The following is a 24,401-nucleotide window of genomic DNA, read 5'->3' as shown; positions in this document are numbered from 1 at the left end:
AGTTTTTATCGAAAATTATAAAGCTCAAAAAGGGGAACTTTAAAAAAAAGTTTAACCTTAGTATAGTGGTTTTTTTTCTACACATACACCTATGAATGTATGGTCAGAAATCAGAATATCAGAATCAACCCAGTGCTACAATGTTATGGTGTTTACATTTACCCATATCATTTACAAATAAAACACAATGTATGCATGCAAATATAAATTGGCCGTAATTAATATAAATAGTACTGCCACGTCGAAACTTGAATATACATGATTTTGTTTGTTGATGTTAATATTTTCACAATATCATTATGCCTTACAACACGTTCGAAGCGCACAGCTGATAAGGCCAGGGTACTCATGTTTTTTATGCTCGTCGCCCGCAATAACCGGCATTGATTATATTGACGGGACAAAATCAGCATGTTGACCCTACTGAATTAAGTACATGCGTCATGCCATATGTTGAAATGAATAGGTCCATGCATAAGTCAAACAATGTTAGGCCCTGTTTGGCTCTGCGTGCGCTATTCAATAAAACACACATAGACGGGTGGCGAAGTGGATCTTGATTTATCCTCTAACATCGGGCTGGTTGTTAAATTCATATTCACCAAGGCTTGTTTCGATTGCATGTGAATCGATTGAAGCCATTTCCCTCGGAAAAATTCTAAATCACCCATGAGAAATATTGTCCCAAGTTGTGGGGGACGCTTTCCGTGACGTCATTTTGGCATAGTCACGTGACTTCACGGCGTAATGGCGGTGAGAATATGCATGTTTGAATGATCGCTTGGAGTACGTGATGTTGTGAATTTATTAATTGGATTTACTTTACAACGAAATGATAGCGAGGTGAGTGATGGATTTCTTAATTTGATAAGTCCGTATTCATTTGATGCCAGGACGATGTGTGGATTTTACAAACGCGCTCTGTCTGCTACTCGCGACAGGACGCAGCAATTCCAAAGCGAGCCACACTACACACGAGTTGTAAGGCTCTCAAACTCAGGTGAACGAGCTCTCAATGGGAACGGCTACGCTTACTGACAACAACGATACTTAAAGAATTTCCCTTCTATATGTCATCATAAATTCTTTTTATATATCACTTGATGTTTTAATTTATCCTTTTGATAAATCGGTTCACAAGTTTGATGTTGTTTATATGATATTAATAATATACATGCAGGTATACGCTCGCCCGCTTGTGATTTATTGCTTTGTATGATGCCCAGACATTCTTTCGATTCTTAGCTTGCGATATACTCATATATTTCTTGCTCTGATTGTTAAATCATTTTAATAGATTTGATATGTTTAAGACCTGTCGAGTTTCCAGCATACTGCCTTTATCCCGTTCACGGTTAAGTAATGATGTGCTTATAGAACTACCGAAACTGCAGAAATGAATATTAACTATGATGTCTCTCTGTGTAACAATTTGTAGTTTCATCATTCAATACATTTATACCCTTTATTAATAATGAATAATATGTATTATTTAGTATGTTTTAAAGCAGTATAATGAAATGAAAAACATGTTGCTGTGGAATAGACTATTTATTGTTATTAAGAAACCTTTTTCATAATGATTGTTATAAATATTACTCAAAAAAAAGTTAAGAACAACCAATTGTTTCACATGAACTATATTAATATGAAAGATTTGGGTGTTCTTGAACTTCTTTTCAGTAGTATATATGTCAGTTGTAATGAGATCATGCAAGAAGTATTATATTTACGATGTTGAGAAGAACCTGTTTCTTCATGTTTTATCTTGTCCTAGTAGTCCTCTGTTTTATTAGCTGGGTAGGCAAATAAACATGATCAAAACACTCTTCAACTACTCAAAGTAGCATTATCAACAGATTAACAGCCTGGGAATAAAAGATCTCCAGCTAAAGACTCTGGCATTTGGCTGCTTGGGGACATCAGGAAAGCTGCATTCTCACTACAATCAAATCACAAATAGGGTATAAACTATGATGGAATACCCCTGTACAATTTGTCTCCCGATATACGCCCTGTCAGGTTCGGACCGTCGAAAGTAATACCTGATAGTCGTGTGTAGGTCCAAATAACCTCAGGCCCTGCCATGGAGGCTGCAAGGAGATTATTGTGTCAAAGTGTGATCACGAGTTTATTTAACCCCCTTCACAATACTATTGAAGATGAAAGCCTGCCTCAAGGGTGTTAAATTCCCATGCAAAAGCCATTGTCTTTCATGTCTGTATCCAGCCAGGATAGCAAGGTGTTGTAGTGTTGAGATTTGGCCAAAGAATTCTTTGCTGTATCTAAATTTTACCTGAACCTTTCCGGTAGGATATTGGACTGAAATACATGCCTTAATTTTGGCTTGTGGTTAAATAAGAGGAGGATTTGGGGGGTTGAGACTGTGTGGCATCATGCTATTTTAGGTAAATTGTTTAGTTTTGAATTAATCATTTTTGTGGAAAAGGTACTTGAAGACATTGTTTTTAATTTAAAATTTTAAATACACAATATGTTAAATTTGGTTGTGTAAAGCAATATGTGAAGTACTTGGTAAGCTCAAATACAGAAGTTTATAGTTAGGGTTATTTCTGGGATGGGCAATGGTCAATATACCCTCCAAAACTGAAACTGACTATCTTTACAGGATGGGCAGTTCAAGCTATTCAAATGTGGCATTGTTACTCTCATAGCAAGTGGTTCATGACCCATCATTTTTGAGTAATGGACCTTGATTGAATTAAATGGTCCAATATAAATGGTTATCATATATACTAGTATATTTTGCTTCTGTATAATGTTATATATATATATATACACACTACTCAAAAGAAGTTAAAGAACACCCAACATTTTCATATGACTACAGTTAACCTTTTGTAGATTATGTGGAAATATTGGGTACCCTTTTACTGGTATATATAAAAGGTGTTAAAATGGCTTGTTGTTAGGTCTAATTTCTGGATCTTTCTATAGACAAGTCCCTGGTGTACATACCAATGCAGATGTTGCAGAATAGGACATGAACCATATCCTTAAATCATTGTTTCCAATAATGTTTACCAAATTTAACACTAGACGTTGTAGGAATTTTAAAAGAAATATTGATATTGATAGTTGTGTTTATTTGCAGTATGATGACTTTGTGCCATCATCTTAAAGCACACACAAAACAAGCTTCGATCTGACAAGGGTCTGTTCATCACCTTGTGGCAGGACACACCTATTCCTAAGTAACTGTAGTTGTCTCTTTGTGGGAATGCTTGCACATTTCGTGTCGTTGATAGCCCACTTTGTCACACAAAGGCTTCTCAATTTCCATCAATATGGAGCTTGTTTTCGTCATTCACACTGGACAGAATCAATTTTGGTGTGACATTTCATCATAATTGGGCTGTGTTGACTTGGTTAACACTGACGAACAAAACTCACGGCCTTATTTGGGTTAGTTTATGCTTTGTCTGGTTGAGTCAATAAGTCCATTTTGTAGATTGTCATCGATAGGTTTGAGGAAGGTGTATTTTAAGGAAACTTTTTTTAAATTTATGTGGTTGTTGAAGTGATGGGCTTTAGACGAGAGGTTTTTGTAGGTACAGTGTTCTCTGTTTATCAAGATCAGGGAACAGTTTTGTCATGTTTTGAATATATTTTAGATTGTCAAAGATATATACATGATGAGATATGATGATAGAAGATTTTTGAAAATTTGTTTGAAGTTTACTAAAAACATGCAGCTTATATATAATTGTTCATGATTAGAGCCCTTCGCAGTGTAAGATAGTTCAATGAATGAAATTATATCCAACCAAACAAAGACATCTGGGAGCTTACTTCCTACTTACTGCTTTCAGAATATACACCCATCAGGAATTACATACCACTCAAAAGAAGTTAAAGAACACCTGATTTTTTCATATGATTGTAGTTGGCCTCTGGTGGCCATGACAGATTGACTTTGGTCATGTGAAAACTTGTAGTATTAATAGTATTAATGAGTAGTATAATATTGGCTAGTTTAATCAGTATTGTTCAAGCTGTCATTTACTCTTTTCTTAATTTATCACTGATATGTTGAAATTATCAATTTTAAATCCAACAAACTTTAAAGTTATAAAATATAGTGTCTTATCATTATTACTTTACCCGTTTTTATACCCTCTAAAACTCTTGACTCATTACAATTTTTTTTCATGTTTAATTATTTTGTGTGTGTTTTCATTAAAATTGTATATTATGTGTGGGTAAGGTGGGGTAATAAATATTATTAGAGATTTCTTATTGATGAAGTTCTGTGGACACCAGATTAAATAACAGTGAAGCTAATTGAAGTAAATGTTAATTAGAAATTAATTGGTATAATTAACATGGTATAACTTTCTTTATGTAGCAGTGGCATGGTTTAATCATGAGCTGTCAGATCTTCGGCAGATTATAGGTGTTGAGACTTGCATATTTTATTCTCCAGTATCGGGAGGGATAAATCAATAGGGAACCCAACTTACAGGTGTGAGCAGTTCATGCACTGTGCATTATTAAAATATCTTTGTATCAGGTTTCATTTATTATGCAGTGTGACTTTTAGATAAGTGGGTGCAAATTAGTCTGTGAATTGTTAATTAACAGGAGAGCATGGTTCACTGGTTCCATGGTAGGCTGCTGTGATAGGATACAAGGGTGCTGTGATAGAGTGGAAGGTTGCATGCTGTGTGTGTCTATTTCATGCTGGTAGGAGTGTAGGTAAGCTATTTTATAGGGTATTCATTGATTCGGTTTTAAAGATGCGGTGCTTTAGAAATGGAACAATATTAACACATTATCCACTTGCTAAACTTTTATTCATGAAAGCAGTAGGAAAAACTTCCTGTATTTTCGACTGTTTATAGCCGGTAGAGATCACAAAGTATTTGCAACTTCTTTTAATGTTTGTGGGGCATCTGAATCAGGATGCATTGTGGGATATACTATATTTTCTTGACTATAGTGCGCACCACCCTCTTGGGGATGCAGCATTTTGGAATTATTTCTTTGAGATTAATCAAAATTTATGTGCAATAAAAACTACATCATATCCCTTCAGGTGAAATTTGCAATAAAACACCACAAGACATGATTACCATGTAAACTGCATGCAGATTATTCATTTGCTGATTAAATAGTATTTGATATTATTATACCATTATGTATGATGATGTCACACTATTGATGTTGCAGTTGTTTCTGAGCCAGGAATTCACTGGCCATTCTGAATGTGAAACTGATGCAACTATGGGTCATTCTGCAGAATTTAAATATCAACCTTAACAGGGTATGTGTTGGAGAGATCACTTGAATCGGTTGATTCCGGAAGATTTCTCTGTTACAAAAACTGAAGCAGCGATAGTCATTGGCCTCAGTACCAATCATTGTCTATTATGACACTGCATCTTGTAAACAAACTTCTTGTCAAAATGTTCCTGATAACTGTTTAATGCACATCGAAACACAAGAGTAATCCCCTTTTTTGTGTAGGAGAAATAGCAGAATATTTTCTGTTGTACTTGGTCTTTCAGTTATCTTTGGTCTTGTTGCATTCAAAACCTCCAAGACAAATCACTTGGGTGGAAAATTGGAATAAAAATGTATCAGTTTTGATTTGTTTCATTGCTATATGTTATGACTTGTACACTATAGGCGTAAGGTTACATTGTTCAGAGAAGAGATGTATTGTGGAACATTATCTCATATTGATGTTGTTAAAAGCAGAGTGTTTGTATCATCCACTCTGTTTAACACTGTTGCACTTTTCAGTCATGGTATAAATGCTTTAGAAATTCTTCATATTTAATAGGACTTAATTTCCAATTGACATTATTTTAAGCATCATTAAAATATTGTCCAGAGGAAGTCCCGGTATCAACAGAGATTATTCATGACTGTTGTTTGAGTGCATTTCTTGTAACCAATTTAGCTTTTTCCATCATGGCAGATTTGATGTCAAACTAAAGCATTTGTAGCCATGAAGTACATGAACTAGAAGTAATAGGGTTATTTAAGTGTAAAGAAACTAGGAACAACTGAGAACCTTTTTCATCAAATAAAAACAGTCCTCTTGAAATAGCAGCTTTCAATGATTTTAATGTTTTTTTGAAGTGACAAGGTCTTGGGTCATTTTATGACAATTTGACAATTTTGTTGGGATCAAAGACACAGACATCTTTATGTTAAGTTGGGATGTTTTTTGGAGTAAAAAGAACTGGGCTTGAACCACAAAGTTCCTTTATGATTCTGAAGTGGAGTGGTTTGATATCAAAGGGGGCATTGGTGTCACGCGACAGATGGAATTGCTTCACACATGAACACTTCATCGAAGAAATTATTGAGGGCAAAGATTGTAGTTTGATATAGATATCACATGTAGATGTTGATGGATGGAGAGTGATAGACTTTGTGAGGCCAGGTGATCACCTGACTCATGTTTCTGCAGTCACAGCTTGATATCAATGCTTCTGAAAGTATCTTGAGAATATTATGGCATAGATTTGGTAACTGTGCATTAAAATTTTTTTGTCAGATGTTGAAAATGTTGTACCCTTTTGGTGAATTATACCCAGACCTTCGATGTGATGAGTCAACGCTATAACTACCAAGGGGTGGTGGGGTGGCCTTGTGGTTAAAGCTTTCGTTCACCATGCCAAAGAACCGGGTTTGATTCCCACATAGGTAAAATGGGTGAAGCCCATTTCTGGTGTCTCCTGACATGATATTGCTGGAATACTGCTGAAAGCAGTCTAAATCAAAACTCACTCACTCACTCACTCACTCACTCACTCACTCACTCACTCACTCACAGTTATACCAGCTTCGACTTGCCACCTTGAAGCAGTATATTGTAAAATACCATGTCCTGTTGTCTGTCATGAACACAAATAGACTGTTGACTGGAGTTATCAGACCTATGACTACGTATCAAATAAATATCACATGAGCCGCCAGTAGTATTACATTGACACTCTGACAATACCAGCCGCCATCCACTGAGGTTGATATGTACTCTACTGCACTTGAAATGAATGAAAACATACAGAAAGTATTATAGAGTGTTTCAAGATAGTTCAAACATAGTAAACACGCAATGCCGTCACTTATAATCCTTTTCATTCAGGGCAAAGTGTGTTCAATAACAAATATTATTGGCAGTGAAATCGATGCATGGGGTGGTGATCTTTTGAAGTACATTATTAGAAGATAAGGTGAAGTGTATCTGCCTAATTTCATATATGTCATAGATTCCACACATATCAGACAGGTAGGTTTATATGGGGCAAATATCTCTGATTAAGTCTGTTTCAATGGAGCAATAACCTACCAGGCAAGTCAGATTGTCACTGGTCTATTTTTCAGAAGAGTATAGTAAGGCTTTTATAATAGAGACGCCTCAATGTGGGTCAGCCATTCAACACTATAAAATCATATTGTAGTGCAGTGTTCTGTTTTTCAAGTAGTGGGCTTTTTGTGTTCGTCATGAGTCCCAGAGCTATGAAATCCTCCCATATATATCCTTTCATTGTTGATGAAGACTTTAAAATATTTTTTGTATCAGGGGGTGATTGTATTATTTCAAATGACGATGTTGACTCTGACCATCATAGAATTGTTACAGTGTGAAATAGTGTGTGCTTGACCAGATTGCAATTGTTCATTGTGTCAATCATATATAATTCGGTAATTGTGCTGCAATAAATGGTGATGTTTGTAGAAACTTAAATTTAAGCGTGCGAGAGGACAAATATCCATATATCAATTTTGTATTAATGGAACACGGACTCATGCTGAAGGAGAGTTAATGGGAAGCGAATATTCAACGTTCTGAAGTGGTTACTGAGAAAATTCCTTTGATAGGTAGTTTTTTCCCATTTAAGAGTTTTGAAGAGCCTAAGGTATATATGTATTCGCAGTTAGTGTTTGAGCATGTCTCAGTATCTGAGTTAATGACATTTCCACGTGTAAGTATGAGTATAATTCATGCCGACTGGCGAGGGACATTCCACAATGTCTATTTGTACATTGCTACAATGACTGGCTCCTCTGCTATGAAGGGGCAGTGATTAAGCAGTATAGTATTTATCTCGGGTTTTCTACAACTGAATAATTTCATATGTGAAATCACTATTGATTAAATCTTTGTAACAAAATATCTATTTGTGATATTGATAGTGAAAGTCTGTCAGCAATATATTCATGCTTGTGGGTTTCAAGTTGTAAAACGTTTAAGATCTGCATCACTTAATGCTTTCCTCCCACATCAAGCTAAGACGGTGAATCGACTGAAATACTGTTAACGTGGTGTTAAACACCACTCACTCACTCACCCAGGTTCTTTTCTCACATGGGCAAGATGAGGTGAGGTCACCCTCAGTTCCCCATACTATGATGCTGTGGATTTATCTTGGTGTTTTAGGGTGCCTATTTGGCCAAGATAAATCACCAACATCATAGCATGGGGAACGAACCTGGGTCTCTGACAGTAGTGCGTGAGTTGGGTTTAATGTCTCATTGAACAGTATTTCAATGCTCTATATCTTGTATTTTGTTGAGTAAAGGCCAAAACAGAGGAAAGGGTGGACAATATTATATTGAATGCAAATATTAAAATATATCTTCACACATATTTAAGAAATTAGGAACATTACAATATCCCAATTTTAAATCAAGTAATGTTTCTTTTCCAAATTTGCCTACCATTGGCATCAGGTTGAATTCTTGATACATCACAGGATATGGCCACAATATGGTGTCTCACAATAATGCTAAGACTCACTCACTCACTCACTCACTCACTCACTCACTCACTCACTCACTCACTCACTCACGCAGTTTAACTTGCCAATTGTTGAAAACCATTTTGCAAAGCTTCAACACATTATGTAAATTATCTACATCTTCTGTAATTCTTCTCACATATGTAAGTGCATTCACACAACAAATACACATATATATTCAACTGTAACCTGCTTGCATATGTAGATTTACACACTTCACTAGACAAGTGCATGTGATCAGAGTGATTGTAGAAGTCATGCAAGTTTTCGACATCTGTCACACCTCTAACAGGTGAGAAACACACCTGACTTTGATTTACCTCTGATTTCACTCATTGTGTGAATCAGCCCATTTGAACTTTGCTCCAAGCCAGGGAGTTGCTATGTGTGAGAATAACAGCTTTTTTTCACTTCAACGGTAATGGGTGACAGGCCAGTCTTCTGTGATGGTAAACGTTTTGACAGAGTGTCATGCTAAGAATTATTTGTAAATTGGCAGCAAGTAGAAGTCCACCTGGGTCCCGTGCACAAACCGATGTCAACACTTTGACGTACGTCTATGTTAGAGTATGGGTGTTGGAGATTGTCGTAGTGCTAAGATCGCTTTGTGCAAGAGGGCTCATGGATACTGTAGAACAAGCAAGACATTGCTGTGTAGAATATCACAACGCTATACTCCATTTATTGATTGCAAAGGTACTCTGGTTAATTCACCCTATTGAAACTGAGTGTCAGTTGGGTAGATGGGTAATGCGTTAGCTTGTCCTGATGGAGGTCTGGGTTTGATACCCCACATGAGGTCAATGTGTGAAGTCTGTGTCTGATGTCCCCCTGCTGTGATCAAAGCAGTGTACACCTTCACACACACTGAGCCCAATATACAACATATAATATTTGTTTCTCATTTTGGAATATGTAGGAATCCATTTATTGGATGAATGTCAATAATCATAAGATTCTGTATCATAAAAAAAGCATCAACAAAAAAGCACATATGTATTTACTAATAAGCATGTGACAAGATAGGGTTTCGATAATGAATGCATTTTTATCTTTGACACTTTGTACAACTTTCCTTGTTGTGCTGTAATGGAAAAGGCAAATGTAATTGTGTCTCGTGTAAATGTCTTCCTTGTGCCATGGGTGAGTGCAGCATCCACACATGGACATTTGAATGTCAAATCCCCCCCCCCCCCCCCGATCTGGCAGGTGTGTGTTCAGCCACCTTGATCATACACATCTGCCTTCAGTAAAACTATATCAATATTAACCTTCAACACTGAGTTTCCATTCCAGGATAGGCTTTGAAAGTGTCCCCTGAGTGATATTGCTTGAGTACTGCTTAAAGGAGCAGCAAGCTCACTCACTCACTCACTCACTCACTCACTCACTCACTCACTCACTCACTCCGCTGGAGTTTCAAGGTAGCCTGTCATACAGACAACAAATATATATTAAAAAAACTTTCTATTTTCCATTTTGAGGCTGAAGAGAAAGATTCTTTTATCTCTTGTGTAATAAATATTAAGGGACAATTAATCAAAAACAAATCTTAAAAAGTAGTAAAATATTCATTCCTGAGTCTATTTAGTCCAGGGCTTCATTCTACAAAACGATCTTAGCGCTATGACGTTTGTAAGCCAGTGTTTAAGTATGGGCATTATGATCACCTTAGCACTAAGATTGTTTTGCTGAACGGGACCCAGGTCACAAAGGATGACCTCTAAGCTATTAGGGAATTAAATATTTTTTATACCATTTTGAAGATACCCATTGACATTAGCTCAACAGTTGAATCATTATAATAGCATGTGTTGTTTCAGTTCATGTTTTATATATTCCACATGTTTGGTGATTAGATAAATGTGTCAGGTTAATCCTTTAAGTGCCAAACAAATATTTATCAACCATTTAAGAGATTTTACACCAAAATAAAACCTAAGATTAATGGAATTAATTTTCAGTTAAATGAACAAATTAATGGAGCAGAACTGTTTCAAACATTATCAGCATGTGAAATGGTTGACTTGTCCGTCACTGTCAATTAGTCAATTACAATCGGCCTTGTTGTCACAAGCTGTCAGTGGCCGACAGGAGAGGACGTCCTACAGCAAGGTAATCAAGTGTGACTCTCAACACTATGTTGATTACACTCATGCACTTGTCGCTTTCATTCTCTCTAGCAGTGACAAAGAATATTTGTTCTTTCAGGAAGCAACTCATGTGAAAAAATGCTCTCTAAAATGGAGTGCAAAGCTTCACTGGTTCATCGAATGAGGGCCTATGTAAAAAGGGTCCTTATATTTTGTGCTGAGTGTTACTGTGTGTTTCAGAGATGACACGGCATGGGAAGAGAATCATGTTATCTAAAGATGGTCCTGATTTAGGGCTGATGTGGTTTGAAAATATTGTAAATATCACCACTTATCCATGTTATCCAATTTAATTCTGAAATCCTATCTTTAAAGATGTCTCATATATGTCATCCATTTGTACATTTCCTTGGTTCTCTTATGAAATATGGGACAGTGTTCTTTAGAAGAATAATCCATTAGAAAAACATGCATGTTGAATTATTGTGTAAAAGTTGAAAATGTTTTCCAAACAACTCTTTTGAAAAGCTGCGCTATGGTAGTGTGCATGTAAATATTTTCAATGGTGTTCAGGCTGACAGATCCCATACATCAAACCCAGTTCACCATTTGTCACTTTTATTAAATAATTTCCTTCCATCGCTAAAGCAAATTCCTTTAAGTTACAGAGAGGATTATTTCCTTTGTTTGTGAAAGAAACACATGACATAGCAGACGTGAAATATTTTAACATGATATTCACTGAAAGCAACATAATGACATATCTAAACTCCTTTTGGAAAAGTTAATGTGATTGAGTGCATTCTGCTGGTTTAAATCTTTTCATTTAACTGTAATTGCACCCTTCACCTGTTGAAAATGAAATGGCCCAAGGCTTGCAGTGGAACCTTTCTTCTCCCTATGAGAAACATGAACTGGAACTTATCATACAAGCAATATGAAATGTAAAAGAATTTTTTTCTAAGTCTGGTCTAACATATGCTTTTTCATTTGAGTAAGTTGAAAGTGAAGCCTAGTTTACAGATCTTTTCAGACATGAATTAGATAAGCTTTTTGCATTTGTTACAGCCATGTTTGTAAGGAGATGCCCAAGAGTTCAACCTGCACTGTGAAATACTGTTCGTGTACGGTACATTGGTCACTATTATGTTTCTGTTCAGAGGGGCAATGGGGAGGGGGTGGGGGTGGGGCCCAGTCATCTGAGGTGCCACAATTCGTTGTGTAGAGTTGCGTCCCCTGGGGATGCCAGAATCCTATGATCCTGGTTTGGAATCCCAGTTCACCAGTTTATTTTTCTGGGTTTTTCAGCACCATACCCATGCTCATGGGTTTCACTTAAGGCTTACCTCCCACATCAAGCTGACATGCTGTGATATGACTGGAATACTGTTCAAAGCGATGTTACATCCAACTCACTCACTCTTCCTTTGTGCAGAGGGTTTGGGGTGGTGGGGTACATGCTCCAAGGATGCTTGTGGGGAGAGTGTTCACTGCTGGACACTGGTTCAGTTCTTGTATGACAATGGTCAGTGTCCCCAGTCTTCATAGATATCACAACACTTGACTCCCACTCTTGCCTTGGTCAGTCGGTACAGCAGCTGGCAATTCATTGGGTCCATGACAATACATGTCAGGGACATCCAGGACAACGTATTAATCTAAGAATAGATTTGGTTGTATTTTGACGCCCCATTCAGCAATGTTTCACCAGTGATTGCTTCTTGGAGCAAAGTCCAATTTATCAATTTGTTTTTTTCTAAAATAACTAGATTAAGGAGTGAAACAACTAGTCCACAGCTCATTCAGTTGTTTATGTAAACACGCTTATAACGAACTGATGGATATAATGAACTTATTTTCGTCCCGTCCATTTGTTGTATATAGGCTGTATGTATCCTTATAACGAACTACGGTTATTACGAACTAAAATTAGTGGTCCCCATGAGTTCGTTATAACAGTAGTCTACTGTAACTCAAATAATGTAGAAAATGACTTGTCCACAGATAATTCTGGACTAGAAAGTTAGTAACAAGTAGAACAAGTCCCTTCTTATTTCATCAGTCTTGGACTAGTATGCTTGTGTCTCAGTGTCAATATCCCAGTGCTGGTTGAAGGGTTTTGCTCTTCCATACAATTTACCAATATGCTCAGGACATCCAGGGTGACTCATCACGGACACCTGGAAATAATGCCCCTTTCTGGGACAAATGGGTCACCTATATTTTAGATAATTGGACCCTCATTTTCATGAAGAGTAGCTCACATGATCTACAAGTATTCATACCGGTCTTTGAATTGTTTCATTTCATATTTGGTGTGATGATATATTATTTCAGAGTGTATAAGAATCAATGTTACCTGACAAATATGTGAAACAGCAATGGTGAATTAGCGAGAAGGATTTTATTCTACTGTACTAGCTTTTCTTCAACCAAGACACAGCATATACAACCATGAAGCTGGAAGATTGGGGTGAAATTCCCAGCGTTGATAGATTGGATGTAGCCAAGTCTTGGTATCCTTTGCAGTAATATTGCTAATATTCTTTCTACACGCTCATAGTCATATGCTGATTGAAGAAAGTTTTATTTTATGTCCACTCCCAAAAGCAGTATGTGTGTCTGTCCCTAGTGGTTTAATGGCTGGGATGAAAAAATACAACTCACTACCAACGTACCATACTTCATGTAGCTGGGATGTGGTGCAGGAAACGAAGATGTTTTTGATGATGGCTTAATGGAAAGATCCAGCATTAAACATCAGGGTTACAATATTCAAGGCCTTAGTAAAGCTTTCCCAAAATTTTATGGTAGACCTGTGGAGTACATCTCAAAATATGACTCGTCAGTGCCAAAAATGATGTCAGATGCAATTCCCTATTTTGACTTGTACCATACGTTTCTGTGTTTTCCAGTGAACAGTTGACTTGCCTTTGCATGTGTTTGTGATGGTTGCCACCAGTGGGGCAGGATACACTCACCTTTTAACAAACCTGGTATACTCACTCTGTGATTGTGATTCATAAGTACATGTGTATGTCATAGTCGGAATCGTACAATGGATTTGGCTTTCAGCAGAGATTTCTTACAACCATGGAGAGGGTTTTGTCGCTTTTATTTCTATAAATAACGTTACGAAAGCCAGAACATCTCTATGTTTCTCTGACAGTGAAAGGAATTCCTCACCTGGAGTGTTATAAACTTTTGACTTGCAGCAGATGGAAAGTGAAAGCCTGTGAACGCACCAGTGGAATATTGACTTTGTAATTGCAAAATCATTTAAGCAACTAAATTACATTTAAGCTCCATGTCCCATGGGGTTTGTGGGCCAGAATCAATGGATACAGTTGTTCAGGGTCTTCATTTATTCATGGTTAATTTCAAATTTGATTCATTCATCCATTCAGGACAATTCAGAGCCAGCTAACTGTGATGACCTCTGCTTTGGCTATAGAGAATGTGGGGTAGACATATTGTACAAGTGCTCACTAAAGTTATACAGACTCAGTTGTTGAGTAATTCTTTGTTATACTTGTGTGGGAATTTTCATAATTCCCTGACGACATACATGTGAATCATTTTGTAGACTAAATAGCTCTTTACCATGTTTATTCTGCTGTGAATAGATGTCATATTTGATTATGTCAAGGTTTCATTGTTGACTTGTGAACGGTGTGTTCTCAAGCATTTTCATGTGTTGGTGCTCATGCTACAATACAGAAGGGGCAGTCAGCAGGCACAGGTGGCCCAGTGGTCAAGGCAGTGGCCTCAGGATTTTGTGGTCGTGTATTCCAATCCTGGACTTTTTCGAACTATGAACCTTGGTCTGCAACTGCTTGAATTAATACTTAAGGTAACAAATCTTTACAGGCCATGTTAATAAATGTGTTTAGTCATAAATTACTCAGCCATTCAATGTGTAGAATAGCACATTCATCAAAATGTACATGAAGAAAATTCTCAATTACAAGGGCATCAACATATCATACACATTGTGTTGAGAAATATTCGAAACTCAAATAATATTACTGCCAAGGCCCTTGTTACTGTTCAGGCCCTTGTTGCTGTTCAGGCCCTTGTTGCTGTTCAGGCCCTTGTTGCTGTTCAGGCCCTTGTTACTGTCAAGGCCCTTGTTGCTGTCTAGGCCCTTGTTGCTGTCAAGGCCCTTGTTGCTGTCAAGGCCCTTGTTACTGTCAAGGCCCCTGTTATTGTCAAGGCCATTGTTGCTGTTGAGGCCCTTGTTTCTCATCATCAAATTACACGTTTCATGCAATTATTGGAAAACTGACATGAAATAATAATATACACATATATATACATGTATGTGTATGATTTTTGTTTGAAGAGTTACAAGAATAATTGTCCGTATGTTCATTTCCTTTGTATAAGGCCCATGTGAATAGCAAGGCAACGCCGAAAAAAAAAATCCCATTCCTGTTTCCGATTCAGGCAGTCTGGTTGAGGTCGTACAATGGCCTGTGAAAACAAACGTGGTTTCCGAACGCATGTACTGCCGTTTTTCTAGGTAAGCATACAAATGCGGGACAAACTACCTGAATAGGTGTGCGAGCCCGAGGATGAGAGCCAAGCTCGTATCTATGTGCCGTCAACTGCAAGTATGATATCTTCACGCGTATCTGTATTTATTTTCTGATTCAAAAGATGTCTTGTCAGGACGTGTCAACATTGCTCTGGCATGGACTGTTTGGGAAGCAACAGTCGGATGAATTTTAGGGGATTTTGGGGCTCGTACATGCTTGTCAAATACGTCAAGTGGCAAATGCTAACAGACGCACCACGTGTATGTTTTTACTGTGTGAGTTTGACTCGTTACCTGCGACCTGAAAGTTGACCCCTGTTCTGGTTTTGTTAATGACAACGAGCATGCACTTCTTTAGAGAATGTGGTTTATTTTTTGGGAGACTGCAAACAATTGAGTTTTGTGCATATTAGCTTATGGTGATTAATTTTACAAACGTGGCTGAAATTTAATCATTTTTGTGACACCTGACCTCCTGGGAAACAGGTAATCTGGGAAAGAGGTTAATGGATTGAGTTAGTCTAGTTATTGGTGTCGTGTAATCGTATTGATAACTTATTGTAGTTTTGCAATTTACATGGTCAGTATCTACTACTGCTATACTACTCTTTCTATAGTTCTGTCATGGCTTGACATTTTAACCATAATATAAAAATATTAAAGAATTGGTTGGTCCTTGACTATTTTTTAGTTTAAATATGAATATGTATTAAATAATTGTCAATTTGATGGCCGATTGTGTCTTTAACAAGGCTTTGATTGTCTAAATGAAGTCATGTAGGTACAATGTGTACTTTAAGACAACGCTGGTATGTTGCTGTAAGTGACTGAACATTATGCTTGCTTTCTATTAATGTGATCATGTTTTTCCATATCGTTTTTCATCATTGATTAGGGGTGGTCGGGTAGCCTAGTGATTAAAGCATTCGCTTGTCACACCAAAGACCCGGGTTCGATTCCCGACATGGGTACAATGTGTGAAGCCCATTTCTGGTGTCCCCCGCCGTGATATTGCTGGAATATTGCTAAAAGCGGCGTAAAACCATACTCACTCACTTATTCATTGATTATTTTTCTTAGCTTTTGTCTGTATTCACTGCTAAGTGAGAATGAATGGTTAATAGGATGAAAATACTGAAATCGTTCACTCATTTGAGTACATACACAATCAAAATCGTATTACCTTGATAATTATTCTTTGATGTCTGTAAATTGAACGACTGCCAAGTCGTAAGGCTCTGGGCGAATGTGAACATGTCTAACACACTTTGCACAAGAACGCACCTCTTCGGTAGTGTTTATTTAGGACTGAGATCTGGGTATAGCCTCTTTAGTACAAATAATCCTTACTGTACATATCTCTGGGAGGGTTGGAGGTGTAAACAGTCCTGCCTCATTTCCTTTATATAATGTACACAGATTGTTTATTGAATTAATTATTAGTCAGGTGACCATTGGATGATCTAGTTTTCAACTGAAGGTTAATTCAGCTATACTTCGAGCAAACATCTGCTAACATGGTTATGGAAGCTAACGTATGTGTAAGGTGAGTGAGTGAGTGAGATAGGTCTTACGCCGCTTTTAGCAATATTCCAGCAATATCACGGCGGGGGACACCAGAAATGGGCTTCACCCATTGTACCCATGTCAGGATTCGAACCCAGGTCTTCGGCGTGACGAGCGAACGCTTTAACCACTAGGCTACCCAACCATTCCTGTATGTGTAAGGTTAAATATTGATAATTCTATGAAGGAACCCTCGAGTATTAAGGATACTTTGTGTCTTCAGAGCTGAAAAGGGGATAAGTACAGGCTGCTGGGCTAAGAAGGAAATGAGAATGGTATGAGGGTGATTATTTTTTACAGAATATGCTCTAGGGTCTGTAGGAGAGACTGAACGTTGGTGAACAGTCTGGTAGTGATGAGTATCAGAAATGTGTGTGATTGTGGTGATGGTGAAGTAGATGATTTATAATTGCAAAATCTGTCCTTTAGTATGACGGCCACAGGACATGTTTGTTTGTTTGTTTGTTGTTTAACGCCGCGCTCAGCAATATTCCAGCTATATGACGGCGGTCTGTAAATAATCGAGTCTGGACCAGACAATCCAGTGATTGACATCATGAGCCTAGGTCCACGCAGTTGGGATACGATGACCTGCATCAACCAAGTCAGCGAGAAGTTCATTCCAGTTTTCAGTCATTAAAGGTGTAAGTCAGATAAGGTTATGATTTACAAGGGCATTATGATTAACGTTATTTTTCCTGAGCTGTTGATTGTTCCATGAATACTACCAGTATTCAAGTTTCAAATATTTCTTTTGTTTGCTGTTTTACGCATCACTCAGCAATATTCCCCCTGCGTGATTAAGTATGTTTCATCACAATGTGTATGACCTTGATAGGCCCTGCATCATATATTGGCCACAGGTTTTAGTGATAGCTCTGTGAACATGGTGAACAAACAGATTAATCAATACCTTTGGGTATACTCCGTACAAGTTCATACAAGTTGTAAACTCATTTATAACAATTTATACTTCTTATTTAGCCATTTATAACAGAGGTGCTAGGATGGTCAGAATATCCAAACATTGCCTGGGGCGTTTACATTGTGAAAGCAACTCTCTACATATTTGTCACAAGTCCTACTGTTTTATTGTCAATTCTGACTTATTGTCGCTGTCACTGAGCCGATATCTACACCTTTGAATATGGAGTTGCCAGCATGTATGGTGATAACGCAAGCATACCTCTCGAACTATCAATTATTACGGGGTCATTAAACAGACTTGATGCGACAGATTTCTGATATCTCCATTGTCCCTCGGACAGCAGGAAGCATTTGTCTTGTATTGAAATGTACCACGTTAGTTTCTTTGGAGTTTACCTCTATAGAGGTTGTCTAACAATTGACTGAAATATGAGCGTTTGAACATCCCTGTTTTGCTTTTCATTGCATATTTGCAGGCATGTAAAGAAGATTCATAACTCTTTTTAAGATCTTTTTTGTCGAGTTGCTATGAATGGTGAAATTGAAAAGTGGCGCTAGTCATTTTCACATCTACTAAAATATGTGAAAGTTTCATTGCATACAAACAGCGACATGAAAGAAATTTTTTTGGGAAAATTTATGGGGAGGCTTTGGCATAAAGGCTTTGTAAGAGGGTGAATGTTTCAATTCAGCCTAGTTGTAAAATGAGCAACTGTGCACAGTTGAGCCGTGCAGTTGAGACTTTATGCTTTATACAAATATTACTGCGTCTTCCTGGAGAAAGGATGGTCGGTGGTTCACAATCCCCCGGCCGCATCATACCACGTTGTCAAAAGATGGTACTTCTTGTTAGCCTGTGGTCAGAATTAATGAGGGAAAACAAGGACTGGCCGGTGGAAAGTCAACATAATGTGTAAAGTGGGGTACCCATGTGTAACTGCAGCATGGAATGTCAGTGACTTGCACACTATAACAGGCTTAATTCTGGACTAGTACAAGCAGCCACACACTGCATACACATCATTATAACTTAAACCCAATTTCCCAACACATCACCTCACCTCTCCTTAAGCTTCATACATATGTTGTCTTCTGTGGATAAAATGGAGTGGTCAGTTTGTTTCACCTTGTTGTTTATCCTTGTTACGACCTTTCTTTTGTTAAATATGTTCAAGGAATGGTCATGTTTGGCTTTATAAGAAATGTTTTATGCACATATCCTTTACTGGGGGCACTAGTGGCCCAGTCGTCTAAGGCGCCGTGATTCGCTGTGCAGAGTTGCGTCCCTTGGTCACGCCAGAAACCTATGATTGTGGGTTCGAATCCCGGTTCGCCCTGATTATGTTTCTAGGTTTGTCAGCACCATACCTGTGCTCATTGGTTTCACCGAAGTGGTAAACGTCAGACCTGCATCACTTCAGGCTTTCCTCCCGCATTAAGCTGACACGCCGTGATATAACTGGAATACTGTTAAAAGGGGCGTTAAACCCAACTCACTCACTCACTCACTCATATCCCTTACTTCTGAATGATACTTGAAATGGTGAAAATGACATGGCTACATTGTTGTGTATCTGCAGTAATAAGGTTAGTAGGGGTGGTGGGGTAGCCTAGTGATTAAAGCGTTCGCTCGTCACACTGGGTTTGATTCCCCACATGGGCACAATGTGTGAAGCCCATTTCTGGTGTCCCCCGCCGTGATATTGCTGGAATGTTGCTAAAAGCGGCGTAAAACCATACTCACTCACTCACTCACTCACTCACTCACTATAAGGTTAGGATACGAGGGGATATATGTGATGCTGTCATGATGCAAACATGTGCTCTTTGTGTAGAGAAAAGTGGCATGGTACATTGAGTCACAGCGTCCATGTTGTTATTTGTATAGAGCCCATTCTGGATGTCATGTGCATAAATATTTGTGTTACTGTCATGAGACATGCACATGTGTGTCTGAGACATGTTGAAGGTTTGCATTGTTGCCTTTATGTTTTTTTAACACAGTTAAAACTTCATGTTTTTATTGACAAGACAAGCCAGACAAGCTATTTGGCAGTAGATGAGGGTAGGGCTTTATTGAGTACTCAAGTACTCGAGTCTGTTTATGGAGTCTGAGATCTACTTAAAAAAATCAATGCATCAGCTTGATCTCACTGGTTTCTCAGCTACTAAGACATCGGCAGCAGCAAGTATTGCGGAAGTGGATAAAATTATTGCTTATCCATTGCTTATGAGCTGACTTCTTCAGAAATGTTTTACTATCGGGAACTTGAGTACGAGTTGAGTTTAACCCCCTATCCAAACATTTGGACCCGTTGAAGCTCTAGTTGAGGGTCATATACAAGAGAGTATCTGTAACATTATCAAGTTCAAAGCCCAAGTCTACATGGTCTTGTAAAATTCTTTTTAGACTAGTAAGATATAGGAATTATGGATTCTCAGTCCCAAATGAATGACTGGCGTAAGCTTTAAGCCTTTGGTCATTGGAATGCTGAATCCCAGGTTATTCTGTTTATTTCTCATTGTCATTTCATAAATTTGAAATTTCAAATTTAATACTGTTAAAAGCGGTGTTAAACCCAACTCACACTCTAAAGTCTGTTATGGTCTCTGTATAGGACCTGCAACAGCCTGATAATCCTTAAAGATTGTGAAGTCCTCTATTGTGCACCCACTTTCATGTTTATTAAATCCAGATTGAAGTTGTTCCTCCCACCTTTATGTTCCAGATTGAACATTACAATATAGCCGTGGACTGATCTGTGAACCACCCTTGGGAATTGAAATGCACACACTGCAATTCTAAGAAACTTGTTGTCGATCCCCTCTTGCGCTATTTCTGATTCACCCATAGATGCATGTAAGAAATCACTATATAGGAATTTATAATAATACACTGATCAGGACCACTCCCTCAAAACACAAGTGTGTGGGAGTGTCGAGATAGGAAGAGTCTGTTGTCCATACAGTGAATCAGTCTGTCAGCGATGTATGGATTTATAATCACATATCTCACTTTGTCTTGCTGTGACATATGTCTCTGTGTGATATAGGGCAATAGTCAATAGCACCGTTGCATTGGGACATCACTATGACATGACTGGGAACCTGTTGATATATACTGTCGTATTCTCTCTCATCTCTGTGATATAGGGCAATAATCAATTAGTGACTACCGTTTGTGTTGTATTGGCTATTAAAGGGATATTACTATGACATGACTAGGAACCTGTTGATATATACCGTCGTATACCCTCTCATATCTGTGGTATGGGGTAATAATCAATTAGTGACCACCATTAGTGTTGTATTGACTATCATGGGATCTCACTATGACACGACTGGGAACCTGTTGATATATACTGTCGTATACTCTCTCATATCTTTGGTATGGGGTAATGGTCAGTTTGTGACCACCGTTGTGTTGTTTGACTCGTATGGGGACATCGCTATGACATGACTGGGAACCTGTTGATATATATTGTGGTATAATCTCTCATCTCTGGGATATGAGGTAAAGTCAATTATTGACCACCGTTGTGTTGTATTGACTAGCATGGGACATCACTATGACATGACTGGGAACCTGTTAATGTATATTGTCGTATATATTGCCTTCTCTGTGTGATACAGACAATAGTCAATACCAATATTTGTACATTGCTTTGTATTGCATGACATATGACTGTCAGAATGGAATAACTGCCAAGACAGATTAACTAAAGTAATACGAATTGGGTGTTCTTTTACTTCTTTTGAGTAGTATGTATTGTCAGTACACTCACTCAGTGACAAGAACACTGTTGCTGCTTCATTGCGGGAAGATTTTCTAGAAAGGCCACTTGCCACTTAACATGAAGATAGAGTGAGTGAGACAATGTTAAACACAGCTAAATGTTTTCGAGGCTGTTTTAGCCAAGATCAGATTACGAGAGGCAGAGATACATAAACAAATGACATATACAGTGGGTTGTAGTGTCAGATTGTCCACTATCTCAACCATCAAGGGACAAAAGCAGTTCCCCCAAATATTCAATGGTATCAAATATTCACAAGAAACTCAGTAGTTTTCATCGTGATAGAAAAGTCTCATAATAGTGGGTGATTGTATTCCCTAATAGGAGAATATGGAGTCTTTACTGCACATCAATAAAGGATTATTCTATTTCCCTTCCCAAACCATTGTTTTCAGCATGGAATCATTGTTATCGGTACATTTACAACTATGCATCATTCATCTGATTTTCTTTATGGTAATCGATACGTTTCTGGTCAGTGAAGTGGTGGTTATTGACTGGTTAATATTCATACAAATACGGTGGTTGTGGCAAAGGTTAGCGAGAAAGGTGTTTGTTGTATGAAAGTCATTGTTAATCAATGTCTGTTTGTAATAAGCCATTCTTGAATTAAAGATGCGTTTAGGTTCAGATCTGTTAAAACTTGCAGAACTATATGAGCTTGGGTAAAATATTCAAAATGGCTGCTGGATGGCCCCCAAGCTACCAAGTTTTTTAGACAAGATAAATCTGACCTGCTCATGAATACAGTTATTTCTTTAAAGATGTCTGTAAATATCAGCCTCTGAATACAGTCATCGAAACATTTACTAATGCCTTGTGTTATCTTACAGGGGATAAATATTTGCCTACATTTCAGAAATGTACGTAACAGAATCTTTTTACACAGCCTCATTGATAAACTTGAACCATGAACGTCATTACTATCAATGACAAGCTTGAATTAGTACCCTCAGGCTCCTGCTGTTGTATGAAGCTATTGACCTTATCGATGATGGATTACATAAAGTTTAAGAAACTGTTCCCATACATGCAAGACATTCTATTCAGCATGTTCAGGAAGCTCAATGCAGAGCATCAAAGCGGGTCGGGAGTCTTGTGTTCACGCGTGCACCTATTCAGCATGTGCTCATCGCCATTCAGTATCAGTGTTAATAGACATTACCACCTGGACTCCCCAATATAGGATCAAAGGAACTCTTCCATTGTGATAGATGTAGGTGATTTATTTATTTGATTGAACTAGATGCAGTGCACAATGAGGGCTGTTCTATCTCAGCCACATCTTTCTATAGTGAGTGAGTGAGTGAGTGAGTGAGTATAGTTTTACACCACTTTCAGCAATATTCAGCAATATCGCAGTGGGGGACACCAGATATGGGCTTCACACATTGTACCCATGTGGGGAATCGAACCCGGGTTTTCGTCGTGAAGAGCGAACGCTTTAACCACTAGGCTACCCCACCGCCCCTCTTTCTATAGAAGAGCTGGATAGCCCTGTAGGAAGTGTGTTGCTTGTGGTAGATGTGCATTGTTCATTACCGTACAGAGTTCCTCATTTTGGTTTATGATGTTGTGAAATGTCTAAAACAGCTTAAGGCTTATTTTCTTGCATTAAGTGGAACCATTATGTTCTAGTGGTTCACCTTGCACAAATAACTGTGCTCAGTTGCCTCCCTTTGCTGTGTTAGGGTCTGCTAGTCATGAGTTCAAATCCCATTTTTCCTTCATTATTATTGCATACATGTTGGATGTGCTGGCTTGTATAACCTTATTTCGTTGTTCCGAGAAAACAATGTACACATTTTTCCATGTTCCATTTCACACACAAACTCAGTCTTTGTAATTTTATCTTCAAGTATTTCAACAACGGTGTCAGATAATTTACAAACTTAAAGTCGCAGTTTCCTATAACAAACAAAGCTCCAAGTGCCACTCCATGTTCACAGGTGTAACTGTTGAAAGGTCACTGAGTAAACTTCTTATCCCCCCATGTAACTAAATCCCTCATCTAATGACCTGCTCTAGACTTCTTCTAGGAGCTGTACTAACTCACATACCCCACCGTTAGATATATTCACCCTGCATCTACTCTCTACCCCTTCTGTCTTAAACACCACCACCACCCCCATACCCCCCCCCCCCCCCCCCCCCCCCACACACACACACACACACATTCCTTCCATGTGTCCCTCCCTCAAAAGACTCTCTGCCCACCTCTTCCATTACTTACTGATATAAACTTAGATCTCACCCCCACCAGGCCCCCATTCCCTCTCCTCCCCCCCACAGCAGCGTTATTGTTTTACCTTGTTCATTCCAGGTGACTTCTCTTGACAAGTGCCTGACTCATATTTCAAGATTTCAGATTGGATTTGTTCAGACAGAGCTCGATGTGTCTCTTTCTATGCTTCTTTAACTTCAAGTACAAAACAGGCTGGGATTTTATTCAAATTGAATTTTATACTATTTGCTCATTTTCTTTGAGGCAAGGATATTACGAGTCTGAATTGCCCATTTACTAGTCCTCTGAGGCAATATCTGATGCTTCTGGTCAGGGTCCTGGGACAGAAAAGCATGATGCTTCATCCATACAGATTGCATTCTACTAGAATGATTGCTAGGAATTTGTTTTCCTAAGTAGGACTGACGAGATATACCTAAGTCATGATATGACACGCTTCAGCGCCTTCATTCA

The 24,401-nt window shown here is 38.2% G+C and overlaps 1 protein-coding gene across 2 annotated transcripts in view; it reads left to right on the top strand.

Annotated features, from left to right (window-relative positions):
- Positions 1 to 582: 582 nt before the first annotated feature.
- Positions 583 to 24,401, top strand: part of LOC124114520 (erbin-like) — a 119,027-nt gene continuing 95,208 nt past the window's right edge. For both annotated transcript variants that reach the window (XM_046475132.2, XM_046475131.2), the window contains exon 1: positions 583 to 843. The gene's annotated coding sequence lies outside the window, so the exon portion shown is untranslated. The remainder of the gene's footprint in view (positions 844 to 24,401) is intronic.

Source organism: Haliotis rufescens, unplaced genomic scaffold (assembly GCF_023055435.1).
Source record: "Haliotis rufescens isolate VD_foot unplaced genomic scaffold, xgHalRufe1.0.p SCAF_2, whole genome shotgun sequence".
Lineage (NCBI taxonomy): Eukaryota > Metazoa > Mollusca > Gastropoda > Lepetellida > Haliotidae > Haliotis > Haliotis rufescens.
The sequence above is the reverse complement of the archived record's forward strand: the minus strand, read 5'-3'. Positions and strand labels throughout refer to the sequence as shown.